Genomic DNA, 13,898 nt, shown 5'->3' on the forward strand with positions numbered 1-13,898 from the left:
AAACTCAATGCACGCCTGAGCTTTATGAAGGTATATACTCCAGATTAGCTTTGAACTCTCCAAGACCGGGCCTCCACACTAGATATCACCTTCATTTGGCACACAACAAAGCCATCGGGTAGGCCACCCAGAGCCCCAAGAGGGTTTGGTCCAACCGAGACAAGGCAGGCAGAATGCCCCCATATAGTGCGAGCCATCCTGAGGCACCTCCAGTAAATACTTGTAGGGCCACAGGACACAGAACAACAAGACAGTACAGTCTCCCGTTGGAAAACCGTGTTTCCCAGCCTTTCTAAGCACACACCTTTTAATAAACACAGACTTCACACACACACCCCCACCCAAAACTGTGCCATGCCCGACTTGGGAATTACTGTAACATTGGGCAAGATTTTTGCCAAACGCTACCTTTGATAGTTTACATTTTAAAAATGGTTTACTTTCCAAACCTAAGATGTGATTACGATACTGAATATGCTTTCAAACTTCCTATATACCCCGATCCCCAGAGATCTTGATTCAATCTCTCTCCCATTGATGATCACCACTCACAGACAAGAATAGAACACAGAGGGCTGACTGCAAAAAGCAGAGGTGTTCTAAACAGAATGTGTGGAAGAGGCAACCTCTGGGGCATATTTCTAGCACACTCAGAACAGAACGGCAACATGATCTCAGTGGGAAGAGTATCAAATGGAAGTCAAGAGATTAGACTATTATTTCTAGTTCTGACATTCCTTTGTCAGGATAATGTCAAATTAAGTTCTTAAGACCAGGAGGATGTAGAAAACAAACTGATGGTTACCGGGGTTAAGGGTGGTGGGGAGAGGGCTAAATTGGAAGATGGGGATTGACATATACACACTACTATATATAAAATAGATAACTAATAAGAACCGACTGTATAGCACAGGGAACTCTACTCAATACTCTCTAATGGCCTATATGGGAAAAGAATCTAAAGAAGAGTGGATATATGTATATGTATAACTGATTCACTTTGCTGTACACCTGAAACTAACACAACACTGTAAATCAATTATACTCCAATAAGAATTAAAAAAAAAAAAAGACTAGGAGGCATTTTCCCATCTGTAAAATGGGACACTGGTATGGGGGAGTCCACAGCAAAAAGAAATACTATGAGCCCTGCCACCTGAAGGTCTTTCCATTGTTTGGGGTAGGGAGAAAAGAGAAACAAAGCACAGCTCTGAGAAGGACACCGTATGGGTTCCTTATCTGGGCTAGTTACTAGCTGCGACAGGCAACTGGGGGAAAGGTGAACTTGGAAGTTTCAGCGGGCTGAGGGGATGCGTGGCCCTGTGGCAACCCTCCTCCTCCAGTGGAAGGCAGACAGGTCGCCAAGGTTAGGAGATGGGCATATGGGAGTCAGACCCACACGAGTTCTAGTCTCATTCTGCTGCTTACTGGCAGGTAATGTCAGACAACTTACGTAACCTCTGGAGCCTCAGTTTCCCTCAGCTGTCAGAGGATGACTATACAACTTATGTCTCTGGGTTATTATGAAGATTAAATGTAATAAGGCATGTAAAATATTTAGCACAGCATCTGGAAAATGATAAGTGCAAATGCAGAGTATAAGCATTAGCTGTATTATTTTTATTACTATTACTATTTCCCAGTAGGATTGCAGGCAGCTGGAAGGGGAGCCCAGAGGCACCGGGCAACCCTCTCATTCTCCTTTTCTATTTATTGTCACAAATGACATGACCTCTGTGGTCAAGGACAAGAACAGCTGGGTAGGCCAGCAAAATGCACAGCTGCTGCGATTTAGGAAAAGTAATACTCCAAGGGGCCCGAGTTTGGAAAGGAGCTGGCAGGAGAATAAAGTCTCACTTGGGCTCGCGGGAGCAGAGGCTCTGTAGGAGGGAAACAGACAGAAACAGCCGAAGGGGCTGGAGGGGGAAAAAGAGAAAGCACCCGGGAAAGACCCAAACCAAAGACAGGAGGGCACAGGAAGCCGGCCTTCCCAGAGACAGGAAGCTGCAGGTGAGCCAGAAGGAAGCCAGGAAGCACAGGATGTGGGCAGCAGGGGAAAGCCGGGCCACATCCTGAGGCAGGGGCGGCTGGGGAAAATGAAGCAGGTTATCAGGCTGCCGGATGCTACTAAATGGAGCAAGGTGGGGACAGAATGGGAAGGAGGGCCACATGCTCTCCCCTCATTGACCTTGGGTCCCCTCCTCAAGCCTCTGTTCCCCCAACTCTGCAGGCCCCAGGATTTCACCAGTACTCCTGTCACCGCCACCATCTATTGTCCCCACCTGGGTGCCTCCTTCCTAGGCCGGTGGCAAAACAGGATGCAGGTTTCATCATTTCCCCTTTTCCTGGGAACTTTGAAACAAGTGCTCCCTGGTTTTCTCTGTGGGGAACAGGCCAAGGAGGCCCACGCCGGGGAGAAATCACCTTCCAGCTCCACTGTGAAATGAACATGGTTCAGCCTGCCCACATCCGGCCCTTGCCCAACTGCTGCTTCTTCTCCCAGAGGGAGAGCTCAGCCTCAGTCGGCCCACTGGGCTCCACACACACACAGCACCCATCAGGAGAATTGTGGAAGTTGGTGAGGGGTGACTAATCTTAGATCTAATAGGCCATCCAGGTACCCCCAGGCTCAAGTTCCAGAAGGGTGCTGATCTCAACATGACCACAGGTAACATGGAGTTGGCAGCGACATCATCCGGGAGGCGGGGGTGGCTACGGGAAGGAAGGCTCCCTGACCCTGCAGAGGGGGTCACCATGCAGGCCGGCACACCAACAGCCACAGTAACAAGGCTGCCCGCATCTGTACAAGCTTTTCCTGTGCACAAAGCATCGTCATGTATGTGACCTTTGACCTTCCTCACATCGCTAGGAGGAAGACTGGGCAGATAGTGTTCCCATTTTGAAGATGAGGAAGCTGAGTGACTTGGGCAGGATCACAGTTCCTGAGAAGCAGAGCTGGTGGGCCCAGGACCCATTCTCCAGAAGTCTCCTTCCTTTAGCCTGGGACTTCCCTTTCCCTGTTAACTCCGCTCAGTTCTCCCAACATAAAACAACAAGCACTCCAGCAGCCCTGCTGCTCTGTAAGGCTAACGATCTCTCTCCTTAAATGATCTCTCTCCTTAGACGATCTCTCTCCTTAAATGATCTCTCTCTCTCCTTAGATGATCTCTCTCCTTAGACGAGCATCCCTTCCCCAAGTTCCCAGTGTCGCCAGGCCCTCCCCAATGTTCCCACCCCTCCCCCCACGCCTCTGGCCCTCCTTCTGCTTCCGGCCAACCTGTCACCCAATCCTGTGGATTCTTTCTTCAAAGGGACTTCCACTCCCAACATGTCAGGGCAGACCTTTCCCCTCCTTCCCCTAGTTGGCCTGGCTGTCTTCAGCCCTGCTCCATCCCTTCCCTAGCCATCCTTCTCAGCCTCTGAGTCCAGGGTACCCTTTCAAGTCTCCAGCAGCGCCCTGGCCACACGTTCCCAGTGGCTCCCCATCCCCTCCACACCCCTGGTCCACAGCTCAGCTCTCAAGGTGCCTTTCAGGCCTTGCCTCTTACTGTCCCCTCCCCAGAGCACACACCGGCCCCCCCCCGGCCCCTCCCTGCACCCTTGCTTCAGTTCAGGCTGGTCCCCCTTCCTGAACCCCCTCCTCTCTTCCATCTTCCAGGCTCTGCTCTCCTCTGTCCACAAGCATTCCCCCTGACTGCAGGAGGTATGAGGAGACCATTTCTTAACACCTGCCCCGCCCAGAGTCCTGAAAGGGGCAGCCCAGCATCCTGCAGGATCAGCTGCCCACCTGCTGCCTGTACCTAGGTGGTCCCTGGCCACAGAGTAGCCAATCTACTTGCTGCCAGAACTTGGCACTGATGTGCTCAGTCACGGAACAAGCCAATGGGTAAGAAGAGAAGGCTGGGTCTACAGAGGGGGAAGCCAGGAGCAGACGCTCAGACACAAGCAGAGAGGCCAACAGCCCCCAAAAGACAGAGCTGCTTCCATTCCTGACTGCTCTTCAGGCCCAGCTCCCACGAGGCCGGCTGCCTCGCTGTAATCCTGCCAACAAACCCTTTCCCCCTGAGCTAACGCGGAGGGGCCCCTGCTCTGTGGGGAACACTGCCAACACCAGCCCGGGGAGCCCTGTCGCCTCCATCTGACAGCCCCACCTGGAGGAGCCGCGTACTCGGCAACAAGCAGGCTCTGCCAAGGGTCACTTCTTTTCCTGTCTCCCTGTGTGCCTAGTAAGTGCTTCTCTTGCACCTGCTCCTGCCCTGGGACTGGAGCTCCTCACTGAGGGCTGGAGGAGCAGACAGCTTTGGAGCTGTCTGTGCGGCTCACAAGTGCCCCTCTTCTGGAGCTGCCCCCCATCCGCACGGGCTCAGAAGTGGCCCCCACGAGACAGGTGTTGCTGCATGTGACCCCATCCCCTGGCTGGAGCTGAGTGGACCAAGCTGGGCCAATTGGGCCCACTGCTCTGGGAATCTGGACTTTGGGCTGGGAGAGCTAAGCCCCCGAGTGTGGCTGGAGCTGCAGCAGGAACACTGGGGCCGTGTGGGCTGAAGGAGGAGGAAGCCCGGCTGCAGAGACAGGAGGAAGCCGGAGGAGAAGCCGAGTTGAGGCTAAGAGGGAGAATCTGACAATGTTTTTCCAATCCCTGCTTAAGGCCAGGCAGCAATCTTGCCGTGGGGTCCTGTGCACCCCACCCCCCCCACCCCCCGCAACGAAACCCTGTAATTAATCACCTTTTGTGCTTAAGCTAGATTCAGCTGGTTTCTGTTAACTCGAAATCAAGGGGTCCTAACAAAGCTGGGATCTCCCTTATGCTTCTCCAGGAATACAAAGCAGGTGCCTGACAAACAAACTTGCCGAATGAAGAAAACTGGCCCCAGATCCTGGCTTTCTGATTTCTGCCAAAGGTACCACGATGCTCTACAAATACTCCACCTATCGAGTATGTAACTCAGCCCCAGGCAACTTAAGTTAAATGCACGTTCCTTGCCTGAAGTGCATTATATCCTCATTTTCATCTCATCTCTGGGACAAACCAGCACTCAAAGGAAAGGCAAGCGGGAGCAGGCTGGAGAAAAACAGCCCATGGCAGTGCGGGCCAGCAAGTCCAACTGGATCTGCAAACTGTGGTCCCCTGGGCTGCCCCCACTACAGTAACCTCTGCCCCGAGATTTCTGTCCTTGTACCATTCTCCCCTCCCCCAAGATGACCATCAAAGTCTCCAAGAGGTCACAAAGTTTCCACCCCTATTGATGGGTCATTTATGCCAGAGGCCATCGGTAAGGCCAGACCAGGAATCCTAAGGCTAGAAGAAGAAACCTTGGAGGGTTGTCTCACCTAGTGGTTTTCAAATTGTGTACTCTGCGGGACCCTGAGACTTCAATGGAACCTCTTGGGGCTCCAGTCTCCCCGGCCTCAACCAGTGTGGCACGCCCATTTGGTTGTATATATCAGGCTACCTTGTAAGCTTGCATCTGAAAGGGTTCCAGTGGCTTAAAACAATAGTACAAAACTGTTCCAGACCAACTCCTTTATCATTCAGATGAGGAGCCAGAGATTCATAGGCATAAGGCCACACAGGTGCCAAGTGGCTGAGCTGGAAGAGAACTCTGGGCTCTGAACTCTCCCTACTGCCCCTTTCCCTAGGCAGCTCCTTTAAAGGCTCTCTTGGAACTGGGAGGGGTCAGAACCCTGGTCCTGTGTGGGTGAGCACTGGCTGGGGAACACAGAGAGAGCGCTAAAGACACAACGCAGAGCCCATCTGATGGGTGCTGAGTCCCAGGTGACCTTGTCTGCATCGGCCGAAGGGCAATGCTAAACGGTCAGAACAATGTGGAGATGTCCTGATGCTATAGTCCTCCGCTATATATAGTTTCTCCCCTGAAATGACCTCAGGTAGAAGCACAGCTTTGTGGTATGGCAAAATCGGCTGTGTGGCCCCAACTCCAGGGGAGGAGAACTCTGCCGGAGAGACCAGACGGTAAGTAAGAAAGAGAGGAGTCTGTGAGATGGGGGTGTGTCGGGGGGAGCGAGCTTTTGAGACGACTCAGGACAAATTCTTTCCCTTGACCCCCTGAACAGCAGCAGTGAGGAGTAAACCTGAGACTTCTGCAGTGGGCGATGAAATCTGAGTCCCAGCTCTGGGTGGGAGGAGCCCCTGCTTCCTCACAGGCTCCGGTCCCATCTGCTCACGGATGCTGGGTGCCTCTTCCTGAAGCACTTCATTCATTGCACTCCATGTGTAAGGAACCAGCAGAGGCTCGCTGTGACCTACGCTCCCCATTTGCTATTCGAGACCTTCCCTTAACCTTGGTGTACACAGCCAATTTGATTCTACTGCCTAAAAAATAAAAAAGAAAGAAAGGCTAGAAGAACAAACACCAAACGGGAATGGAGACTCTCTCTGGGTGGTGGGAATATGAAGGAGATTTTCTTCTTTGGGCTTTCTGGTGTTGCTCACATTTTTTACATAAACACAGACTGCTTTTACAATAAAGAAAATCGTATTACTTGCTTCTCTCCAACCTGCACCCCTCACTCAAATCACTAACCCTTCTGTAAACTCTCCTCACTTACCCTGAATATCTGCCCTATCCAACCTCAATTCTTTCTCAAGTGTCTACACGTTGCCTTTGTCTCTACCTGTCTACACCGCATGATTCAGCACTTGTCTACACATTATCTTGCTTGAAATTGAATCACATCTCTATTTGTCTTTGCTCCTTCCCCCAGATAGACTGTAAGCCATCATGGATGATGAGACATACATGTATGTCTCATATGCGTACACAGGAATGAGGCAGGATGTACAGAAAAGACACAGGATATGGAGTCAGATTCCCTGGGTCAGGTACCAGCTCCACTTCTGACTGCACAGAACAGACCACAGACCAGGGGCTTGACCTTTCTGAACCAGTTCCTCCAGCCGAATTCCTTATTAATGCCAATTCTCTTCTGAAAGGTAAGGCTGGATTCTGAGCAGCCCCACAGCTTTTGGATCATTTCACCTCTAAAAACTGAGGCCCCAGGCCCAGCCTACAAAAGGGGTCCCCATCGATCCATATCCAAACCAGCATCGGGTGGTGAGCCAGACACATGCAGAACAGGGCCCATAGGCTGAAGTCTCTCCTTGGATACTTCCCCTGGGCCTGGGCCCCTGGCATAGACGAATGCCCAAGGAGTGGTGCTGTCAACAGTAGCAGACTGAGCATCTCTGTCCGGGGCCACAGGAAAACGTGCTTAATGGCCAAGAATGGACCAGACATCCAGGCCCTGGATCTTCCGTGGGACATATGGCAAAGCAGGGCAGAGCCAGGCTCAGCTTCAGATAGGGGGGATCAGCTACAGATTAAAGGGTCCAATGTAGCTTTCCTTCTGCCTATGGACTCCAAAGACTAGCCTACTCTGCTCTTCAGGGAGTGGGACCAAATAACGGCACATACAGCATGTTTCAAAAAATAATTTGGGGCCTTATAAAAAGCCATAATAGCAGCAAGTTTCCAGTCAAATAAGGCCCCCCTTGTCCTCGCCAGCCAGCCCTGCACTGGGCCACAAACAGGAATATCACACTGGCCCAGACCCGGATGAGCTCTGGGTTCTATGAACCTGATGTGAGAGCCCAGAGGGAAGAAGGGCAAATAGCAAACGGAGAAGTAAACCTGGGGCATAAACACAGCCGTACAGAGCACTGCCAGCTCGCCGGGGACTGTCCCCTCAGCTCACCCTGCAACCTTGGAGCTGTGTGTCATGAATCTGCACACCTGGGTGTGCCCACATGGAAATGGGTTTGGAATAAATAAAAACAGATCACAGAAGCTCAGTATTATTCAGCCCACCACACCGTGAGCTCCTTGAGGAAAGGAACTGACTCGTCACGCTTTGCCCTGTGCTCACACCGTGGCCAGGACAAGGCAGTTACGGTGAATGTTTAGGGACAGTGTACCATAGCGGTTAAGATACAGGCCCCTGGGGTACAACTACTAGGATTCAAACAGCAGTTCCCCCACTTTCGTGGACAAGGATCTTAGCCTCCCTGAGCCTCAGCTTCCTCATCTGTAAAGTGGAGGTAATTATACCTACCTCCTGGGGCTGATGTGAACACTGAAGACAGTGATGTCAAACATGTAGTAGGGTGCCTAATGCACGTGGTAATCACCACGTAAACGGGACTGATTCAGGGGTGATGATTCCTGGAGCTGCTGTGACGGTTCGTGAAAGGAAATGCTCCGGCCACGTGACAGTCTATTTTGGGGGAACAGAGCGCATTGCATAAATGAAAAAAATCAATGCCATGTGTGATATCCCATGTTACAGAGGACAGTGTGGTCTGTTTAGCAGACACTGCAGTAGGGGAAGGTGGGGAGAGGTGGAACGGGGGACAAACCCACGAAGGCTGTCGCAAAGTGCACTTTCTAACATACTCAGGATACACAGTGCAAGAACTGGCAGAAGCAGACTATTTGATAGTCATGGGTGGCAATGACGTCAGTAAACCAGCTATACCTGTTTAGGGCCCAGTGATCCCTCAGTTGAAACTGACAGTGAGGCAGGTGTTTCATGGAAGGAATGCAGGGCTGAAAATTGAAAACAGTAATCTGGGATCTGAAATCTTCCATTTCTCACCATGTGACCCTGGGCGCAATAGTTAGTATCACGGAGCCTCTCCCCTAATATGAGGACAACATCACTCGCAGCGAATTAACAGGAGGATTAGAGGAGATGTGTATGAAGTACCTACTGCAGGGCCTGCCACACAGTTGGTACTCAATAAACAGCAGTATATAATAACTATAAAACAACCAGTTTTGAATCCAGTTGCAGGGAGTTGTGTATCAAGTGGGGAAAAAGGAAAACATCCCTGCTGTGGATGTTTATCACTGATTTCTTGGAAGTTCATGGAGGAGGTGCCAGGCTCCAGGAAGGAAGCCCCAGCAGACCCAGACATGTTCTGCCAAGCTGAGGATGAGCACACTGAGAGCACTCCAGAGCCCTGACCTACCAGGCAAGAAGTGTTTGCATCTGTTCCAAGCGAGCCCAGAAAAGTAGCTACTAGTTGTTGCTGAAATCAGCAAGAATATGTGGGACATTGCAAGAGATCTGTAACTAACAAGAGTTGAAGTTCTCAAGTTTTTGTGAATGATTCACATTCTTTAAAAAAGAAGCTAGATTCAAGGCCATCTCTGCAATAATATCACTCTTGTGCAACTTGCTTCCCGTTTGCTTTCCTGAATGAGTGGAGTTACAAGAATGGTAAATAGCCAGGGTACAGAGCAGAAGCTAGGTCTTGTATATGAACTTCACTGGCCATAAATCTCAACTTGGGGGAAAGAAGAAGGCTAGGGACAGCTAGCTTAAATACAGTGCCAAGCATGCTGATAATAATGAAAAAAAAAAACTACTATTTACTGAATAAATATTTTAATATGCCCCAGGCACCAGTCTAAGGATTTATGTGCTTTAACTCATTTCATCCTCAAGACAACCCTATGAGTAGATACTGTTATCTCCATTTTACAGGTGAGGAAGGTGAGGCCCCCAAATCCAAAACAACTTGCCCAGATTACACAGCTAATGAGCTGGAGGAGCTAGGATTTAAAAATGCAAATGGATACTAAGTGAATAAAATATTTGTCATAATTGTCATAATTACCTGTTAACCGAAAGAAAAACTCTACCTTATAAACGTCCTCTTTGAAAGACCTCAGATTTTGCAAATCAAAAGAAATTCAGGGTCAGCCCTTGCTATACACTCTGAGTGCAGGGGAAGGGCCAGAGGGTGGCCAGAGTCAGACTTCCCAGGTCAAGGTAAGGGAGGCTACACTCTGCTCTTCCCAATACTATGAGCTGAACAAGAGTCAGTAGAATACAAGTCCCCAAAGAAACAATGAACTTAGCCTAGGTTATTGTCATTAATGGCCCACTGCCATCATTTGCTAAGCATCTCCCACGTGTGAGCACTGCACTGATCACTTCACACAAATCATCACATTTAATCCCCGAATACCTGAAGTGGTCTACTCTTGTCCCTATTTCACAGATGCAGAAACTGAGGCTCTGACCTGAGGCTTTCTCACCACAATGAGAAAGCAGAGGAGCCACTGCCTCCCATGGCTTCTGCCTAACTTACTTGTCAACAAACTTGGGCAGCTCTTAACATCCTAAGTCTCAGTATCCTCATCGGTAAAGCAGGAAAAATGATTCCTGCCCTGATCACCTAACAGGATGGTTGTGGGGATCAAATGATACATAATATTTGAGAAAGCACTTTGAAAAGGGCAAAATGATCATAGCAAGGGATCATTAGTCTTATTAATTACAAAGAATGACACCTGATCCTGCAAGCACTTTGCTAATGTGACTCTGTTGCCTCTTTTCCCTTGGGAATTTGGGGATAATTCAAAGTCTGCAGAGCCAAGGCGCTCTTTTCTTCAAGTCCCTGGCATCTGGGCATTGGGAAGTGGAGGTTCCTTCTGGGAGAAGAGGGAGGAAACAACGCTGTTTGCATTCTGCTGGTGTTCCTCTTCAGGAACAATCTGGCTGAGATGCTACTGCTTCTACCACACTCAGCCCTCAAACATGCAATGCACATTTACTGAGCACCTACTATGTGCCAAAGTGCCAAGTACTAGAATGCATAATGATGGACTCATAGGACCCCGGGATATAGTCTGGGGGCGAGGAAATGAGAGGAGGAGGAGACAGCAATGGGAAGGGAGCGGAGTGACCCCAGTCCTTGCAGCTTTGCAGACTTCACAGCCACCTCCCTATTCTTCTCATGGGGATGGGGGGAGGCAGCACGATGGAATGAGCTCAGAGCACTGAAATTCGAGTCAAAGTATTAAAGTGAGTGCCAGCTCTGCCTCTGCTCAGCCTGTGACCATCAGAAATCAATTTACTTTCCCCTATGTAAATTGGGTAGGAATGTTCCCATAAGGCAACATGAGGAGAATCAAAAGAGACGACTGACTGAACAAGGTGAGCAGGGTACCTGAAGGTACGCAATAATAAACTCTTGTTTAAACAAAACAAAAAAACCCTGTGCTCTCTTCCTCCCTTTCCTGGGAAGGTAAACTATACAGGGGCCAAAAGCTCAGGCTCTGAGATCAGGCCCTGCTGTTTACAAGCTGCATGGCCTTAGAGAGGAGACATTACCTTTCTAAGGCTCAATTTCTTCCTCTGTGAAAAGGTGATAATGGTATCCACCCATAGGATGGATGTGAAGATTAATCAAGATACTGCACAGGAGGCTCCTGGCACATGGTACACACCCAGCAAAGGTGAGCTGTTGCTAATTGCATCTCTACAAGCCCTTAAAAACAACAAAATTCCAAGTCCACAGGATCGCCTCTAAGATCCAGGCTGCCTGGTAACTGGCTGGCTGCCTAGGTTTGGGCTCTGGTGCCAGCCTCCCAGAGGAGACAGGTACAAATGAGGAGCCATTCCCATCCCCCTACTCCCCCCACCCCATACCCTGCGCCAGCCCTTTTCCTGACAGGTTCCCCTTCCCGAGGGCAATAAGGGACACAAGTTGAGGGCCTGGGGCTGGTCAGAGGTGTGAGGGCACACTAAGCTTGGTCCCCCTTCCCTGTGGGCTCAGAAAGCAGGGAGATCTTGTCCCCAGCAGCTTAGAGAGAAGCACGTGGCCTGGAGCAGCGGACAAGCTGACCAGGATGCCATGTCATTATAATACTCCGTGCCTTTTTACCCATCCCAAGTGCTCCCACCTGAACCATAGTCCTGCATCTCTTGTGCAAAAGGGAGCGCTCAATATGAGTAAGACAGCATTAACGTTCTTTGGGAGCCACATGACTTGTAACAACAAAGAACTGCTTTGCTTAACTGGAAGCCACTGTCCATCCATCCCAGCCATCGACCACATTATTAGAAACCCAGAAGCAAGCCAGATTCTGACTGACCAGAAAATATGTCACAGAATCTACCTGCCCAATCTCCTGTACTCCCCTCTCTGGAGGACCCCTCGGGCTTCACTTTGAGCTCATCTACTCTCTCTAGGTACGAGTCTAACAATCTCAGCCATATGCTCCCCCAGGAAACTGGAGGGGCTGCTATTTGAGCCTGGTAGTCAGGATCTCAAGAAGTGACCACTATGATGAGATGCCACTGCACACCCATTGGGATGGCTATTATCAAAAAGACAGAAAATAACAAATATTGGTTAGGATGTGGAGAAATTGGAACCCTTGTTCATTGTTGGTGGGAATGTAAAATGGTGCAGCCACTAAGGAAAACAGTATGGCAGTTCCTCAAAAAATTAAACACAGAATTAACATATCATCCAGCAATCCCACTTCTACACATATACACAAAAGAACTGAAAGCAGGGACTCAAACAGATATTTGTACACCCATCTTCATAGGAGCATTATTCACAATAACCAAAAGGTGGAAGCAACCCAAGTGTCCATCAACAGACGGATGGATAAGCAAAATGTGGTATGGACATACAATAGAATTCACCCCTAAAAAGCCAGGCAAGTGACACATGTACAACATGGATGAACCTTGAAGATATTATGCTAAGTGAAATAAACCTGACACAAAAGGACTAATATTGCCTGATTCCACTTCTATGTGGTACCCAGAGTAGTCAAATTCATAGAGACAGAAAGTAGAATGGTGGTTGCCTGGGGCTGGGGAAGGGGAGAATGGGGAGTCTGTGTTTAATAGGTACAGATTTTCAGCTGGGAAGATGAAAAAGTTGTGAAGATGGATGGTGGTGATGGCTGCACAACAATGTGAATATACTTAATGCTACACAGCTGTACACTTAAAAGCTGTTAAAATGGTATATTTTATCTTGTGTATATTTAACCACAAGTTTTTTAATGAGGAAAAAAAAAGTGACACTGACTACCAGGGAGAAGACAGAGCAACAATTATAGGTGGAAACGTGAACCCCCAAAGCACAGCAGCTGGGAACCATTTAGTTTGGGACCCAATGCCCTACATTCTGAAAAGCCTGGGGGCCTCACACTGTCGTGAGTACAGTAACTGTTCAGGCAGGACCTGCTATTCTCATTCAGAGCCCAGAACAGGGTTCAAGAGCCTACCCACACCAATACTGCTTGGGATCTCGAGGCAGGCCACTGTGTAATGGGCTCTTCCTCAGCAATTTCCCTTCCACCTGCCACAAGTTCACCCCTACCTTCTTTCAGACATAAAGGCTTTTGAGAGAAAGAGGCTTTTGTGGTCCCCATCTCCACCAAGCAGGGCTTTGTACATACCGGTCCAAACTCAACACCCCCAAGTTGCAAAGAGGAGGTTATTCATGCTCAGTGTACTTTGCTGGGGAAGCATATCAGCCGTTTCAGAAAGATTCCCATCCAAAAATAGTTTTTAAACATTTCCTTTATAGTTTTGCTCTTTAAAAAAGAGTAAGCTTCAATGATCTGGGGAAAATCACTGGCTATGGTTTTTGTGTGTAAAAATCCTCTACCTTTGAATAATGGGAACTTCACAAGTTCACAAAGTCTCTTTTCATCCAGGATCTCACTTGATTCTTACAATCTCTCTGGGAGGTGAGCAGGGCAGCAGTCATCCCATTGTACAAATGGGGAAACTGAGGCTCAAAAAGATCAAGAGGCCTGTCCAAAGTTGCACACACAACTAGGAAGGAGCAGAGAACCAAGGCCTTATTTCCCATCAATGGCAGATGACACTCTGGATTGGGACCTCATATTTGAGCAGACCATTAAGCCATGAAAGTAATTTTAAAAACAATGTTAGTTTATTTTATCCCCACAACATCTCTCTGAAGTAAACTGGAAATATCACCTTTCTTTTTTTTTAAGAGATGATTAACTGAGAAAACAAATGACTTGCCCAAGATCACCATTCAAGAAAGTGGCAAAGAGACCACACCCCCTCCCTTTTGAATATGCTCA

The 13,898-nt window shown here is 49.0% G+C and overlaps 1 protein-coding gene across 8 annotated transcripts in view; it reads right to left on the minus strand.

Moving 5' to 3' along the window:
- Positions 1-13,898, minus strand: part of UBTD1 (ubiquitin domain containing 1) — a 52,179-nt gene that overhangs the window by 31,529 nt on the left and 6,752 nt on the right. The window lies entirely within an intron of this gene.

Source organism: Kogia breviceps, chromosome 2, assembly GCF_026419965.1.
Source record: "Kogia breviceps isolate mKogBre1 chromosome 2, mKogBre1 haplotype 1, whole genome shotgun sequence".
NCBI lineage: Eukaryota > Metazoa > Chordata > Mammalia > Artiodactyla > Physeteridae > Kogia > Kogia breviceps.